The sequence below is a fragment of the Pinus tabuliformis genome, chromosome 2_2 (genome assembly GCF_031772625.1).
Source record: "Pinus tabuliformis cultivar Carrire ecotype Pingquan chromosome 2_2, CPIR1, whole genome shotgun sequence".
Classification (NCBI taxonomy): domain Eukaryota; kingdom Viridiplantae; phylum Streptophyta; class Pinopsida; order Pinales; family Pinaceae; genus Pinus; species Pinus tabuliformis.
In genome coordinates, this window is record NC_142300.1 from 1,024,153,235 (window position 1) to 1,024,167,013 (window position 13,779).

A 13,779-nucleotide genomic window follows, 5' to 3' on the forward strand; every position below is an offset into this window, starting at 1 on the left:
TCAAGCTGAAACGAAAATTTGATGGTAGTATTGAAAGGTATAAGGCACGACTGGTAGCGAAAGGGTATTCTCAGGTTGAAGGTATAAACTTTCATGAGATTTTTTCTATGGGTTGTAAAACTTGTTTCTAGACGTACTGTGTTGGCACTAACTGCGTTGCTTAATCTTGAGTTAGAACAGTTAGATGTTAAAACAACTTTTCTACATGGTGATTTGAATGAAGAGATATATATGGAACAACTAGAAGGTTTTGTACGAGGTCGCGACAGAAGATTAGTTTGCAAGCTCAGGAAATCATTGTATGGTCTGAGGCAGTCTCCCAGACAATGGTACAAGAAGTTTGATTCCTTCATGGTGAGCCAGAACTTTATAAGAAGTGAGTATGATCATTGTGTGTACTTCAAAAGTTTCAATGACATGTTCATTATCTTAGCTTTGTATGTTGACGATATGCTTATTGCAAGCAAAAGCATGGAAGAGATCAACAGGTTAAAGGCTCAACTCTCTAGGATGTTTGATATGAAGGATCTTGGAGCAGCAAAACATATCTTGGGCATGGAGATACACAGAGACAGGAAAAATGGTAAGCTTTGGTTGTCACAACAGAAGTATGTGGAGAAGGTACTTGAAAAGTTCTCTATGAATAATGTGAAACTTGTTAATGTTCCTTTAGCTTCCCATTTTAAGCTTTCTTCGGTTTTGAGTCCTAGAGCTAATGAAGAAAATCAGTATATGTCTCATGTACCATATGCAAACGCTGTAGGAAACTTAATGTATGCGATGGTATCTATAAGACCTGACATTTCACATGCAGTTGGAGTTGTCAGCAGGTTCATGGCAAATCCAGGTAAAGAACATTGGCAAGCAGTGAAATGGGTGCTTTGATATCTAAGAGGCACAAGTGACCATTGCATCGTCTTTAATGGTAGTGAAGGATCAGTTTGTGGATATGTAGATGCTGACTATGCAGGTGCTTTGGACAAAAGAAGATCTACTACATGTTATGTCTTTACTCTTGCAGGTGGAGCAATTAGTTGGATGTCAAAGCTTAAAGAAACAGTTGCGTTGTCCACTACCGAAGCTGAATATATAGCTGCCTCAGATGGCAGTAAAGAATCAATTTGGTTAAAGGGTTTTCTCGATGAGATTGGAAGCACGCAAGAGAAAGTGAATGTACTTTGTGACAGTCAAAGCGCTATTCACTTGGCTACAAACCCTGCCTATCATAGTAGAACCAAGCACATTGATGTAAGGTATCATTTTCTTAGACATGTGATCGATGGCGTAAAAGTAGCTCTTAAAAAGGTCCATACATGAGAAAATTGTGCAGACATATTCACAAAGCCAGTTACAGTAGAGAAGTTGCGGTGGTGTTTAGCTTCTCTTGGCTTGCAGGAAAGATGATGAATGGGAAAATTGTTGTCAAGGTGGAGTTTGTTAGTTTGACAACGATTTAGTAAATTTAGGTATAGACAGTTTTGTAACGAATAAGTTTGTAACGAATAATTAGTTATGTAACTATAAAACTATCGTTTGCCCATGAAATGTAAGGCAGAGAAACTCATTGTTGAATGAAAAGAAGTCCGATCCAAAATTCAGTTTCGTATTCGTTTTCTTGTCTTCTTGATTCTCTGTTTCTTTTTCCTTCATTTGTACAACAATTCCTGCGTTACCATTTCTGTAGTACTGCATTACCATACATTTTGACATTACAGATTTGTTAGATACTATATATATGGAACCATTGAATCTTTTAAATTTTTAAAGCCAATTTTAATAGTGAAAATTGATGTGGAAAACACGAAGAGCAGGGATATTCAAGGAAAAGGAAAAGTTGAGCTCGTGTTCAATTTTATAAGAAAATTGGTCTTTTTCTCAGTAATTTATATTGATTTGTTTCAATCAAATCATGTTGTCCATGTTTTAGCCATATGGATTTTTCATTGTCCCATGGACTATAGCATAACATATTTTAGGGGCGAATTTTTAGCACACTGGTAAAATTTAAGGGGTTTTATATTTTGGTAGGGAGAATTTTTTATATTGATCTTGTTTATTATAATTCGCCTCCAGAATTATTTTAAAAATAAGAAATTATTATATTTTAGCCATGAAAAATGAACCAGGTAAACATTCAAAGCCTGAATTCACCTTTTTTATTGGTAGGGCTTACATCAATCACCCATGATTTTCAGAATGCACGTGGGGTTTGCTTCAATCACCCCTGATTTCTAGGAATGCACCTCGGCAATTTGCTCCCAATCGCCCTAGATTTCTAGGAAATATAAGGTGGGGTTGAACTCTTGGGTTTGGTTCAATTCTCATGTATAAAAAAACTCTATGATTATGTGATTGATTGAGTACTCATAGCGGTGAGAGTGACGAAGTGAGACGATGGCCACTTGCTCGTGAAATTATCTTGCTCCCTATTGCTCAATCTGCGAGCATACTCTTATATCAGAGAGGGGCCTCATCACATCCCCACATCATGTGCCCAAATAAAAATCTAATGTTAATTTCAATGGAGAGGTAGTTGAGATCCCAAACTACTCCATCACATTAAGAAATGTTGAACATGCCTTTGAAAGGGTGGCACTAATTACCGTTTCTTAGAGAGGCCCTTCTCGAGTTATTTTTGCAAGAATACTCGTATGGATTTTGTTTTGGTGGTGTTTTGAAACTTATTTTCTCGATGATCTATTGTATTTGATGGTCATCGCATGTGGTTTAAATAGGATGAGATGGGGCATACAAAAATTGTTGCAAGAGATAGCTTAGATAGCAGGGGCAACACTGAGTGTGTATATTGTTGTGCAGTTTGGTCTAGGCTATCTTCCCTATTTTACTTGCACTGTGGAGTTAGCTGAGTTAAGATATATGGGTGTGTTTGGTGGTACTTCCGCCCACAAGTCATCAAGGTGAACATGTCTCCTCGTTGGTTTGAAATATTTTGTTTCATTGGGATGATTAGAAAGGGCTTAATTTCTAGTCAAGCATCTCTAGGATGGTTCATCGGGGCAATAAAATGGAGATTCTTTCTTCACTGGCATTCCATAACACCACTTACTGAATGAATCTGTTGGGTACCACATATTACGTATTAGAATTACATTGTATATCTCCCTTATGAGCTACTAGGTGCAGTTGCCATATCCACCAATGAAAATGTGAAATTGCCTACTACACTGTTCTTCGTCAATACCTAGCTATTAGGCAATACCATAGTAGTTATTTCGACAAAACATTTGGGAGAGGAAGAGATGTGGTCGATAAAGTAATGTTACCAACTTCCTTCTCCTCATCACATGATCAGATTCTTAAATGAGATTGATAAAACCAAATTATTCTTTGCCAAGTTGCTTAGTGCTCTTAGTCGAGTCCTGGTTGGGTATTCATGTGCATCACAGGAATAGATCCAAAAGGAATAGTTGAAGAATATTGCAATGATTGCCTGGTCAAGTTTAAAACATTGTAAGTGCTTCTTAAAATTTTACTATTTTACAGATAGTTTAAGGTGTATTTTTCTTATAATAGGTATTATAGTTCTAGGATTGTGTTTTCATGTGAAGTTTGAGAAAATTTTTTCTTCCTTGCTACTAAATAGTTTATTATGTCTAATATATAAATGCTAATTTTATTAGTTTTTTGGGATGGTAATGGCACACAACTTGGGTTTTTGTCACACAAACCACTAGAGGGATAATGTAATGATGAGCATGACCAAATCACTATTTCCCAAGTATTTGCATATCATAGCACCAACGATATAAAATTGGCCCAAGAGTTGAAGCAACAACACTCAGCGTCGAAGAGAAAGATGCTCACCAAGAGAGAGAGAGTAGAAGCCATTATGTTGAACACCACCATTATGAACCCTGGGCTTGAGGAGCATCATAATGGATTTCTTATTATTTTATTGCACAAGGTTGTTCCAGCTTCAGTTCTAGTCACAATCATCGTTGTGAACAAGAGTTGCATTGTCCTACTTTGCCATCGTCTCGTTCTATGATTTTCCCCTAATTATGTCTATTTTTCTGTAGAGGAATATATTGGTCTCTCTTTATGATTCACCTTCATCCTCCTGTCTCTTAAGGGATGGTATTGTAGCTAATATGTTTCTTGTTTGTAATTGTGTTGGGAGCTCTCTGCAGGAGCCATTTTTGTTTCCATTAGCATTTTCTAGGGAAGCTACTGTAGCAAACAAAGCTAGTGAAAATCAAAGAATTGTACATAGAATGGAATCTCACTAAGTGCCCACCCCATTTAAAGACCTTGAGAGAGGTTTAGAGGAATATATTAAAGGTGATATCCCAAGGGATAACAACCTTCATCATTAGGAATTTCCAATGTATCAGAGTGGGTTACAACATTTTCTTCTAACAATTTGTTACCCTGGTCTAATTCAATGTAACCATGGGTTTTGCATAGGAAATAGTAGCAGCCGAGGCAACAATAATGGGTGGCACAAACAATTCGTCAACCTCGGTCATCCTTTTTAGCGTCTGGATACTGTTGGTCTACTTCATCAATGGTTGGACCTATCAAAATAAGGACATCAACACTAGTTTTCTTATCCCCTCCCTCTCAAAGACCTCATTTGGGCTTCTTAATAAATGACACCAATTCGGTGCCTTCTCCACTCAAAAATACACAAGTAGTTAAAATTTGATCTGTTATGCCATTTTTCTCTATTCCACCTATTTGGAGGACTTTACGACAAAACCCAAACCCAAGTTCCTTAGACAATGAAGTCTGGAGCTTCAATTTATCAATCATCTTAGGCTTTGAAATTTGTATAAAAAAATTTGATCTATTCATATTCTTCACAGTTAACTCTAAAATTTTCCTCTCTTCCACACTACTATTGATATGAGAGGGCAATGTCTATTACAGATTCTGATTCTACTTTTCCCTTCGTGTGTTTCATGAGGTTACAGAGTTTAATTTTGATCTCATATGCATTTTTTAGGGTGTTCAAAGCTCTCAACTGATATGACTAGATGCTAATATCCATATAAATATCGTTGTAGAAGATCTTTGCTACCTATTTATCTAATTCCATGAGTGATAATAGATTGCCATAAAGTAGTTGTGTAAATTGGAAGTTGTTCCCACTTCTCGTATCAGTGGTCTCTCGATGTCATCATTTTGGTGGTATATCGTGAACAAGTGGTAATATGATTTTTGATGTTGGGTGCAATTGAAACAAGATTGGAGAGACATCAATTGTAAAAGCGTATGTTATGGGTCTTTGTTTTGATCTCGAGTTTTTGATGTAGGGTATCAACCAAAGATCTATTATATTGCTTTCTATATTCAAACTTAACCACTTTCTTTATATTATTTGTGAATTGGCTATGTCTTCTACTCTCTAAAACTTGGATCAACATTTTCTAACATTTTTATATATTGCAATTTTCATATTTTTATTTGCATGGTGTAATTGCCTGCTTTTCTACTCTCTTGGTTTGGCCTATATTCTGTATTTATTGATGTAAGGATTGAAATTTACAATCTACATTAGAGATTTGAAAATAATGGGTGCTTGTGGAGAAAATTTTGTTTATGTTCGTTTGTCATGGACATCTCATATGGTGGATGTCGTTTGATAAATGAATGTATATATCTTGATATATTGCAGTCGAATATAGGGGATGTTATATTTGTGATATGGGTATGGAAAAGTGTTATCTTAATGTATTGGATAGAAAGTAGGGCCTAAAGGAGTTTTTTGGGTGTAGGAAAAACAACCACCTGATTAGTGAGATGACAAATTTCACAAAAGCACCAAGACATAAATGCATTAAAACCAAATAGAACCTAATCTATTCTCACTCGAATATTTATAATGTGTTTATTGATAAAAAAATAGAACCTTGGAACATGCCAAAGAGTTTCTTTCATATAATCCAAGTACTCGAAATATTTAAGTGGTTGCCCCATGCTTAAGTTGATCAGACCATTTCCATCACAAAACATTCCGCTCTCCAAGTAGTTGATGTAAGGTTTGAATAAATTATTTTACGATGGTTCTAGTGACAAATACTTAGTACTACTATTATTCCATGTGATCATATCCATGTTGGAGAGATTGACCATTGTCTTTCAATGCATATTCATGTAGCTAGACTAATTGCTTGGTTATTTTTTCCTTGGAAATACAACCATCCTTTGATGTGTTCATATATATAATGTCCACCTGCCTAATAAATCATTTATAAGGTAAACATAATAGGTAGTGAACCTAGAATTAGCAATGTCAAAATATCAATCTCTTAGAGCCTATACTCAAAGTTGAAGCATCTCATGAATGAGGAGGGAAATACATCTATTAGCTTGTATTGTAAACAAGTCTTTGAGACATAAGATATTTGATATCAATGTTCAAATATTGGAGCAAAGAGGAAGATATAGAATGCAAGTTTCTTATGATACTTTGGCTAGCAAGTTGTATAGAGAATTGGATAGTTGTAAGGATATATGTTTTGGCTTGAGTGGGAGTCTACCATGTAACAAATCCTATGAAACATGGTCATAACATGGATAATCGTGGAAGTGCAAATGGGCCAAAAATGTGAGATACTTTTCCTTCATTAATATACTCTGAGAGAATAGTAATGAGTACTATTTCAATTAGTTCTGGATCCTGTTTCACTTAGGCACAAGTTCCAAGCTTCACGATTGTAAAATAGAGAAGGTGTCACTAAGGTCTCAAAGAGGAAGATCTAAGCTGAATATCTCAGAAGTTGAGCTAGATAAATTCTTTCTATAGTGTTTTTGATCCTTCATATCCTCTACTCCAATTAGATTTTGTTATTGGGATTACATTAAAGGATGGACCAGAGGATACTACTCGAGTGTTAGTGTAGGATGACATCATTTCTACCTCCTCTTCTTTATAAGTGAGAGAAGTATTAGATGTCTTCTTTTAAGACATGTTGAAAATCTGAATATTTGATTTTGCAAGGTTGACCTAAAATCCATAACTATCACATAATGAGTTGAAAGTGTCTAGATTCTTTTGGAGTCTAGTGATTATGTGGGATAAAAGGACAATGCCATCAACAACAAAGACTTCTAATGGAAATCCCATAGAGAAGGAAACCACCTGTATCACTTTGAAATGAGATATTCTAAATCGTCAATCTAAAGCTGAAAGAGTATGGGTGACAATGGACATCTTTTCTTTGAATTGTATCTTGTTGTGTATTCCATTTTTTTCTTCCTTGCTACTAAATAGTTTAGTATGTCTGATTTGTATATGCTAATTTTATTGGTTTTTGTGGGATGGTAGTGGTAGCAATGTGTGACAATGTACTTAAATAATACTTGAATGAAGCATATGGTGTTATTCAAGCATAATAACATAAATCAGATATGCCCTGACACTTATCATCATTTCTTGTGCTTGTCGTATTAGAATCTTAGGAATTGTTTGGGATTCACCCCTTGTGCAAGATGACAGGTGGCCAAAAATGTGTGAAGAAGCTAACATGGTGACATTTATTAGCCCTTATTTAGTTTCCCCATGGTCTTACTCATTCTTGTTATTACTTACCAACCCAAAAAATCTATTGCAAAAGATTATAAGATTTAGTATGTTATGTATGTTAGATGGTTGCTCAAAATACAACTAGGTGTTCATGAAAGAGGAAGACCAATATTTATTTGTTGGAAGAGAAATGGTGGCTATTATTATAATGCATCTATTTTGTTGGAAACAATCATATTAATTTTTTCCTAATCTCACCTATCTTTTCTAGAAATTTGTAGATAGGAACAACATAAAAATTTCCTAAGGTAATTTATTTTCCATGAATACAACTGCATAAGGAAACCCTATTAAATACTTACTACTCTAGTAAGTACTTGCATCCTCGAAATCGATATAAGATATTATAATGGATGAAAATATTTTTCTGGTTAATTAATTCTAATATTCTTTTCGAAGAAATATATGGTTCCAAAATTGGCCTTGATTTTTTCTTGATAAATAAAATACTCAATAATGGCGTTTTTTGCACTCAAATAAGGATTTTTTGTTATTAAACCTCATAATGCTCTCTCTTTTTGATCATTGTAATAATACTCTTATGTGTTCATCATTGTTGGAAACATATTCTAGGCATCGTACTATCTCTAGGAACAGTGTTGCTTGGAACCACAAAATTAACATAAAAGGTAAACTTATACATGCATTTTCTGAGAAGACTATATCATAGACTAGAGTTGGAGGGTTGTTCCAATGAGATGGTATTTTTTATATGCATCAAGTAATGTTTTTTATCTTCATCAACAGGTTCTTTCCTCCTAAATTGTTCAATGTAATTCATGTTTTGAATGTGAAAATGTCCATTTGTCTATTGCATTAGATTTATGAATTTTTCATTAGAAATATTTATTTTTGTAACTACTAAGAAGAAATGCAAAAAAATTCAATATATGAAGACCACCAAAAGAGAGGGAGAATAAAACCCCAAGAAACCAAAAAGATCAAATTGGGAAAGGATCTAAAGGGAACCAAGGAGGAAGCACTAGACCAACAATATAATTAACCCTAATCTCTCATATCATCCAATGCTAAAAAGAAGTATGAGCTTTCTAATGTCCACCTGCCTAATAAATCTGGTAGATATTCTCATAATGATTCTTTTTACCAAAATGATTTAGAAGGTAAAAATAACATGTAGTGAACCTAGAATTAGCAATGTGTAAATATCAATATCTTATAGTTTATGGTCAAACGTGAAGCATCTCATGAAGGAGAACGGAAATACATCTATTGCCTTATCTTGTAAACAAATATTTGAGCCATAAGAAATTTAATATTAATGTTCAAGTATTGGAGAAAAGAGGAAGATATAGCATGCAATTTGTTTATGATACTTTTGCTAGCAAGTTGTATAGATAATTGGATAGTCATAAGGATATAAGTTTTGGCTTGAGCGAGATTTTGTCATGCAACAAATATTGTGCAGCATGGTCATAACATTGAAAATCATGCAATTGCATGTGGGAAAAAAGTGTGAGATAGTTTTCCTTGCATTAATATACTATGAGCGAATAGTAATGATTATTATCTCAAGTAGTTCCATCATGTTTCGCTTAGGCACACGTTCCAACCTTTATAAATATAAAGGAGAGAAGGTGTCACTAAGGTATGGAAGAGGAAGATCTAAGGCCAAATATCTTGGAATTTGACCTAGAAACATTTTTTTATAGTGTTTCTGATCCTTCATATCCTCTACTCAACCTTGATTTTTGTTGTTCGGGTTACGCTGAAGTATGGGCCAGAGGATACTGCTCAAGTGTATGTGTAGGATGTCACCATTTCTACCTCCCATTCTTTATAGGTGACAGTAGTATTAGATGCTTCCTTCTCAGACATGTTGAAAGCCCGAATATTTGATTTTGCAAGGTTGACTTAATAGCCAATAATATCACAGAATGAGTTCAAAGTTTCTATATTCTTTTGGAGTCCTGTAATTATGTGGGATAAAAGGAAAATTTCAACCATGCAGCAGACATCTAATGGAAATCCCATAGAGAAGGAAAGCACCTATATCACTTTGAAATGACATCTTCTAAATCATCAATTTAAAGTTGAAAGAGTATGGGCGATAGTGGACATATTTTCTTTGACTTGTATGGTGTTGTGTATTCCATTTGTTTCTTTTCCTTGCTACTAAATAGTTTTGTAAGTATCATTTATATATGCTAATTTTATTGGTTTTTGTGGGATGGTAGTGGCAGGTATATGTGACAATGTACTTGAATAATACTTTAATGAAGTATATGATGTTATTCAAGCATAATAACATAAATCATATATTCCCCAACACTTATCATCATTACTTGTGCTTGTCATATTAAAGTCTTAGGATTTGCTAAGGATTCACCCCTTGTGCCAGATGATACGTGGCCAAAAATGTGTGAAGATGCTAACGTGCTGAGATTGGTTAACCCTTATTTAGTTTCCCTAGGGTCTTAGTCAATGTGCTTCGTATTACTTCCCAATAAGTAACACCTATTTCAAAATCTTATATGATTTGGTATGTTATATATGTTAGATGGTTTCTCAAAATAAAACTAGGTGTTCGTGAAGGAGGAAGACCAATATTTAATTGTTGGGATAGAATTGGAGGCTATTCTTTTAATGCATTTATTTTGTTGGAAACAAGAACCTTTGTTATTTCATGATCTCAACAATCTCATAATTACTTGTGCTTGCAATACTAAAGTCTTAGGATTTGCTAAGGATTCACCCCTTGTGCCAGATGATACGTGGCCAAAAATGTGTGAAGATGCTAACGTGCTGAGATTGGTTAGCCCTTATTTAGTTTCCCTAGGGTCTTAGTCAATGTGCTTGGTATTACTTCCCAATAAGTAACATCTATTGCAAAAGCTTATATGATTTGGTATGTAATGTATGTTAGATGGTTGCTCAAAATAAAACTAGGTGTTCGTGAAGGAGGAAGACCAATATTTAATTGTTGGGATAAAACAATTGCTAAGGTAATTGATTTTATGTGAAGACAAACACAGAAGGAGATGTTGGTAACTACTAGAATTCTCAAAATCCATATACGATATTATAGTGGATGACAAGATCATTGTAGTTAACTAATTCCGATATTCTTAGCAAAGAGATATATGGTTGCAAAAGTACCCCTCATTTTTTCTTGATAAATAAAATACTCAATAAGGGTGTTTTTTGCACTCAAATATGGATTTTTTGTTATTAAACCTAATATTACCCTAGTTTTAATCATTGGAATAATATTTTTGTGCACTCGTCATTGTTGCAGACATATTGTAAGCATCATACTACCTCGCGGAATAGTTTTTCTTGGAGGAACAAAGTTGATATCAAAGGTGAACGTGTAAATGCATTTTCTAGGAAGCGCATATCATACATTAAAGTTGGAAGGATATTCTAATGAGTTGATATTTTGTATACACATCCAATAATGTTTTTTTTTTCATCATTGGGTTGTATCTTCCTAAATTGTTCACTGTAAATTCAAGTTTTTGATGTGAAAATTTCCATTTGTCTATTGCATTGGATTTCTAGAGTTTTCATTAGAAAAACATTTTTTTTTTACAATTCATAAGAATAAATGCAAAAGAATTGAATATATGAAGACCACCAAAAGAGAGGGAGAAAAAAACCCCAAGGAACCCAAAAGATCAAACTAGGAAAGGGTCTAGAGGGAACCAAGGAGGAAGCCCTAGGCCAACAATGTCACTAACCCTAATCCCTCCTATCATATAATGTTAAAAAAAAAAGTATGTGATGAGCTTTATAATGTCCACCTTCCTAATAAATCTCCTATATCTTCTTATAATGGTTCTTGTGACCAAAATAATTTAGAAGGTAAAGACAGCAAGTAGTGAACCTAAAATTAGAAATGTACAAATATCCATCTCTTAGATCCAGGTCAAGAATGTCATGAAGGAGTAGGGAAATACATGTATCGTCTTGTATTGTAAACAAATCTTTGAGCCATAAGAAATTCGATATCAATGTTCAAGTATTGGAGCAAAGAGGAAGATATAGCATGCAAGATGTTTATGATATGTTAGCTAGCAAGTTGTATAGAGAATTGGATAGTCATAAGGATATATCTTTTAGCTTGAGTGGGAGTCTTCCATGCAACAAATCTTATGAAGCATCGCCATAACATGGAAAACCATGGAAATGCAGATGGGCCAAAAGTGTGACATAGTTTTCCTTGTATTAATATACTCTCAGTGAATAGTAATGAGTATTATCTCAAGTAGTTACATCCTATTTCACTTATGCACGAGTTCCAAAATTCATAATTGTTAAAGGGAGAAGGTGTCAGTAATGTATGGAATAGGAAGATCTAAGCCCAAATATCTTGGAAGTTGATGTGAAAATATTTTTTCTATAGCGTTTTTTATCCTTCATATCGTCTACTCCACCTTGATTTTGTTGTTGGGATTACATTGAAGGATGGGCCAGAGGATACTACTCCAGTGTAAGTGTAGGATTTCACCATTTTTACCTCCTCTTCTCTATAGGTGATAGTAGTATTAGATTCATCCTTCTCAGACACGTTGAAAGCCTGAATATTTTATTCTGTAAGGTTGACCTGAAAGCCATAACTATCATAGAATGAGGTAAAAGTGTGTATATTATTTTGCTATTCTATGATTATATGGGCTAAGAGGAAAATGTAATCCATATAATAGACTTATGATGGAAATCCCATAGAGAAGGAAACCACCTATATAAATTTGAAATGAGATCTTCTAAATCATCAATATAAAGTTGCAAGAGTATGGGTGACAATGGACATCTTTGCTTTAACTTGTATGGTGTTGTGTCTTCCATTTGTTTTTCTTCCTTGCTACTAAATAGTTTAGCATGTTTGATTTATATATGCTAATTTTATTGGTTTTTTTGGGATGGTATTGACACACCAACTTGGGTTTTCCTCACAGACACCAACAGAGGGATAATGTAAAGATAAGCAAGAGAAAATCATTATTTTCATACCATTTGCATAGGATAGGTCCAAGGAGATAAAATCGTCTCGATAGTTGAAATAGAAACACTCAACATCCAAGAGAAATATGCTCACCTAGAGAGAGAGAGAGTAGTATCCATTATTTTTAACATCAAAATTATGAACCTCGAGCTAGAGGAGCATCACAATGGGTTTCCTTTAACTTACCTCGAGAAGGTTGTTTGAGCTTCGTTTCTAGTCACAATCATCGTTCTCAATGGAAGTTGCATCGTCCCACTCTACCATTGTCCAGGTCTAGGATTTTTCTCCTAATTAGGTCTATTTTCCACTACAATATATCAGTCTCTCTTTATCATTCACCTTCATCCTCCTCTATCTCAAGGGAAGCTATTCCGTCTAATAAATCTCCTATTGGTGACTTATTTGGGAGCTCTCGGCATGAGCCATTTCCATTATAATTGTGTAGGGAAGGTATTGTAGCAAATAGAGTTGGTTTAAATGACATAACTATACATAAAAGAGCATCTCAGCAAGTGGCCACCCCATTTGCAGAACATGAGAGAGATAAAAAGGAATGGATTAAATACAATATCCCAAGGGATAACAATGGGCAACATTCCTACATTGGGAATTTCCAATGTATCAGAGTTGGTTGAAACATTTTCTTCTACCAATTTGTCACCTTCTCTAATTCAATGCAATCTTGGGGTTTGCATAGGTGGCAAGAGAAACAGTAAAAATAGAGGAAACAAAAATGGAGGGAAGTTATTGTAGAAAACAGATCTGGTGAAAATTCTAGAACTATACATAGAATAGCATCTCAGCAAGTGTGCATCCCATTTAAAGAACTTGAGAGAGATGTAGAGGAATGGATTAAAGGTCATATCCCAAGTGATAACAACATTCCTACATTATTAATTTCCAATGTATTAGAGCGGGTTGCAACATTTGCTTCTAACAATTTGTTACCTCGGTCTAGTTCAATGCAATCTTGGGGCTTTCATAGGTATCAACAGTAGCAAAGACAACAATAATGTATGCCACAAACTATTCCTCAACCTAGGTCATCCTTTTTAGCACCATGATACTATGGCTCTACTTCATCAACGGTTGGACCTGTGACAATGAGTACATCAATACTAGTTTTCCTAGCCCTTCCCTATCAAGGGCCTCATTCACATTTCTTAGGAAATGACACCAATTTGGTGCATTCTCCACCCCAAAATCAACACGTAGTTAAAATTATATATTTTATCCCAGTTTTCTCTAGTCCACGTGTTCA